Source organism: Dipodomys merriami, unplaced genomic scaffold (genome assembly GCF_024711535.1).
Source record: "Dipodomys merriami isolate MVZ:Mamm:240054 unplaced genomic scaffold, mDipMer1.0.p SCAF_876, whole genome shotgun sequence".
NCBI lineage: Eukaryota > Metazoa > Chordata > Mammalia > Rodentia > Heteromyidae > Dipodomys > Dipodomys merriami.
Window position 1 is genome coordinate 335,641 of NW_027206486.1, and position 5,086 is coordinate 340,726.

Sequence of the window (5,086 nt, forward strand, 5' to 3'; positions counted from 1 at the left end):
AGTCTGCAGTTAAATATGCTTAAGTTCCTTTCATTAGAAAATTTAAACCACATTGGGTAGGGTCTTTATCATGATTTTGTTATGATCTCAAATACGTTTTTATTTCTGGCATTCTACCTGTATAATCTCACTTCAATCTTTTCCAAAGGGCACTTTAGTGGAAGTAGGAAATTCAAAGGGGATTCTGGTAGAGAATTTCTGTTACTAAAAACTCTGGTACATAGTAAAGTAAATAAGTCCAAAATTATTCATTAGAGAGATGATTTGAAAGTCATCTTTTTACATCTTAATACTCTTTCCTCAACCAAACCAGAGGATTTAAAATAACTTATATTTATAAGTTAATGGACACAAATGTGGATGAAAATTCTAGAAATAAAATGATCACTCACGAAACCTTACTGATACTTCAAAGAATGCTTTCCAGTTAGAGGAATCATCTTCACACATTTTCACACATTGTGAATCTGCCTGTTACAGAACCCCAAACTAGAATAAGGCATCTAATAGCTATCTCATTTTTGTTGTCTTTTGTCAATACTGCTTTCTTATCATATTGACTAGTATGAATTCTGTGACCATTATAAAATCACATTTGTAATAAAAGTTCCTAGGTGGGAACTTCAAGGATGAGGTGGTGTGGGGTTTCTGGTGGAGCCCTGTCTGGTTTAAGGGAGGAGTTGGTATTGGCACAGCCTCTGTGGTAAAGCAGGGCGGGGCTTTGAGGGTGAAAGCCAGTCTGTGTAAGGCTTTGAGACTGCAGGGAGGGGACAGGAAAGACTAGACTTGTTAGGAGCAGGGTCTCTTGTGGAGTAGGTGGGACTTTAGGATGGAGACTGGCAGGTGGATGGGTTTCCAGTGGAAGAAGGCAAGGTCACTGGGGAAGAGGCTGTTTGGGGCAGAGCTTTGAAAAGGAAGAACAAGGCTACAGAGGAGGAGGTTACTTAGAGTAGGGGTTGTGGTGTAGCACTGTGAGCCCTGGTGGGATATGTAGGGTGAGGTTTCCCATAAGGCATGGAAGATAATGAAGGCAAGAGGCTGACAAAAGGTGGAGATTCTGGTGCAGGAATGCAGAGCTATGAGGGAGAGACTTTTCAAGGTCTGTGAGAGGGCAGAGTGGTGCTAGAAAGAAGTGGGCTAGTAAGGGGCGGGCCTTTGGGAAGTGTGTTAGGGTGGAGGTGGGGTTTCTGGCAGAGCAGGATGTAGTAACAATGTATGGAGGAATTTTTCAGGACCAGAGCTTTGTGAGAGCAGAGATAGGATCCAGTGGACTAGATTAGTTAGGACAGGGTGTCTGGTGTAGCCAGTTACCACTTCGAAAAGAGCAGTAAGTTTGGGTGGGGATTTCAGTGTTGCAAGGCAGGACATTAGACTTGGACAGGGTTTCCAGTGGGGCAAGGCAACCTTCAAAAAAGGGATTATGAAGGGACAGGGATTTACAGTTGAGCCTGGCGAGGCTTCCAGAGGGAGGCTAACAGATGCAGTAGTTTGCAGTGGAGCAATGTGGGTGTCGAGAGATGGGATAGTGTGGTGGGGGTTTTCTAGAGCAGGTCAGGGCTTGGAGCCATGGGGTTAATTGGAAGAGGGACTTTGAGAAGGAGTGAAAGGTCTACAAAGGTGTAGAGTAATTATGGGCAGGGTTGAGTAGGGTGTGGCTCTGTGGGAGGAGCCAATAAGGGGAGGATTCATCACGGGAACGATGAAGCCATTGAGAGAGTAGATATGGGAGGTAGAGAGGCCTCTGGTGGAGCAGGGCTGGCTTTCCAAGCAGGAGATGGGCTGTGTGAGAAGCTTCTGGTCAACTAAGGTCGGGCTACAAGGGCAGTTATAGAGAGGTGGAGGGTTTTTGGTGTAGCATGAAGGGAATTGTGGGAAGAGGTAGGTTCAGGGCTGGGCTTGAAAAGTTCGGCTACTTAGACTAGTTATGGATCGAGTTTCTAATGAAACCAGGAGGGTTTGAGGGAGAAGTTTGGTTGGGAGTGGGGTATGAAAGGGACGGGAGGATCTTGGAAGTAATAGAATATGGGAGCAATGGGACTCTGAGGGAATAGAGTAGTTAGGGACAGGGTATCTGGTGGATGAAGTTAGGAGTAGAGGGAGGAGCCCAATGTAGGCGGAGTTCTTGTTACAGCAAGGTGGATCTTAGGAGGAGATATGGATGTGGCTTGGTTTCTGGTGGTGCAGAGCAGGGATTCCAGGAAGGGGTGGAGTGGAAGAAGGATTTCCCTGTAGCAGAGGAGGACTTTCAGGAAGGATTCTGGTTGCAGTCAGGCCTTTGAAAGTTTATAGAAGGACTACCAGGGGGTAGGTTAGTTAAGGTTTGGCTTTTTAAGGACCAGGCTGACTGGAAGTGGGTTTCCAGTGGATCCAGTCAAGTTTTATGGGAAGGGGAGATAGGAAAGGGACAAGACTTAGTGAAGAGTGGGGCTACAAAAAATAAACAATTACTCTAATAGGAACACCATTTTCAGTCAGTGTAGAATTATATTACTTTTATGTATGCGAGAGATATTGGAGAAAGTAAGCAAGTAATAATTCCTTCCTATTGAAATTTTTTTAAATTCCTGATGAGTGAAAATAAAACCACAAGTCACATCAGGATCAGAGGCCCACAGTAGACTAAGAATATGAAGCACTGGACTGTATTCCCCAGCACAACCTTTAAGGACTACAAAAAAAATTTAAAATATCTCACTTGGTCATAATGGACACTCTATTATCTTAAAATTGTGAATGAATAGAACTTTTACTCTGACCGTTTTAGAAATCCTAAAACTAAGTAAGTGATAATGTTTTAACTTTATATAATATGGGAAGTATATTAAAATAATTAGGAAAATATAAAATTGTACACAGAATATTTGTTGTCCAGCATCAATTTTAATCTAAAAGAATTTAAAACCAGAAAATTGCCATATAGTGAGATTGCAGCATGGTTTCTTTTCAGTCATCAAAATGGTGACTTAAGGAATGTGTCTTCATCATTGGATGCATCGATGTTAAAACATATTTAAAAATGTGAAGCACTATACAGACCCTGAAGAAACTCAGAGGGATCTGTGCAATGAGGTTGGAATTAAATTAATGAATAGTTACAGTAAGAATTGATCTTCACTAAGCACATAAATATTTTCCAGAAAAAAAGACTACATTGAAAAATAAAGAAAACATTGAAAAGGAAGCAGGCAGGCAGACCTTGAAATACACATTATAAAATGAAGAATATCTATTGAAGCATGATTGCAATAATCTTTTACCTAAGTTACAGTACTGATCTATGTTCTTCCCTAATGCCAAATAACAAAGCCATGAAAATGCAGTAATAATTTTCAAGACATTAGACTTTACAGAAGGAATTCAATGAATGTATTTCTAGAAAGTAAAGATAGATGTCTGAGATAAAGATTAAAACAAATATCCCCAATTCTTAGCCCTTCGAGGTCAGAGGGGTACAAGCCGAAGCACAAGGAGAATGGACAGAAGTACAGTAATGCATACCAGTAGTTCCTAAAATGCAATGATGAATATAAGAGTGTAAAAAATGAACCTATCTGCCAGGACTATACTAAGCATATATTAATTAATAAAAATGAGGGAAACCATAGAGCCTATGTTTCTTTGAGTCTGGCTTCCTTCACACAATGATTTTTTTCCAAGTCTTTCCATTTTCTTAAGAAAGGGGCTATGTCATTCTTTCTCATAGAAGCATGAATTTCCATTGTGTATATATACCACATTTTCCTGATCCATTCATCTACTGAGGGGCATCTGGACTAGTTCCATATCTTAGATATGGTAATAATGGTGCCAAAAACATACTTGTGCTGGTAGTTTTAGTGTTTTATTTTTTGGAGTCCGGTCGTCTGTCTTGAACTATGGACATGGACGCTGTCCTTCAGCTCTTCAGCTCAAGTTTAGCACTCTACCACTTGAGCCACAGCGCCACTTCCGGGTTTTTTCTTTTTGCTTATGTGGTACTGAAGAATTGAACCCAGGGACTCTTGCATGCAAACACTACCACTGAGCCACCTTCCCAGCCTGAGAGAAGATATTTTAACTTATTTTCTACATGTAAATTAATATTAAGCAAAGCTAATTAAAATAATTACTTATTTACTCTTCAGAGGATGAGTATATTACTCTTGGATATCTTTGAGGAAAAGACTTTAGACTCATTACAACTGATGCCTTGCATTGAAATTACAGGCTAAACTTTCTTCATTAAACAAAAGCTTCAGTTCTTTCGTATTAGAATTATAAAATCATAATACCTGAATGTTGATTTGTTTTCCTTTGCTATTTTCAATTCCATTTTTTATCCATTAGCTATCTAGAGATAATTTCGACAAATGCCCATGAATGGGATTGCTGGCTCTAGAGCTATGTACATTTGACCATACAAAATGATGCTAATTGAAATGAACTCCAAGACATGGAAACAACAATTACCTTTTTTTTCAGATATCATCCTTGATGTCGGTAAAGAAGTGTAACTAGATGTTATTTTATTTCATTTGTCTTTGATTTATCTCTGGACATCTCTGTCTTGATTCTGGTACCTTCCATCTTGTATATACATTATCTGATTTGGAGAAGGAAAGGGAAATAACATAATGATGAAAGAAGTGACCCATTGCAACAATGATATTCACAAGATAATATACCGGCAATGAACTTTACAACTTTGGGGTGGGGGGTATGGTTGAGGGTGGGAAAGGATAGGAGAACAACAATGGAGTGGGTAACAATATTCATCAAGGAATGTACCTTACTCATGTAACTGTAACCACTCTGTACAGTACCTTTAAATAAAATAAAATTTTAAAAAGTGACCCTACCCTAGAAAAAAATATCCCTTTCCAAATAACCCATCTGTAATAGTACTTGTGAGGGATTCTAGAGTCAAACTGTTATACCTGGAAAGGGATATATTGGGAAGCCATATCAAACAGCAATCAAAAGGCTGAGAGCTGTGCTGTGGAAAGGTCAAACAGTTAAGGGAAGACAGGGGTATGGGGTATTACCTCAAAAGTATTTAAGTTAGAGCTGTTGGACACTAAAAGTTTAAGACTTTGGAAACAAGATG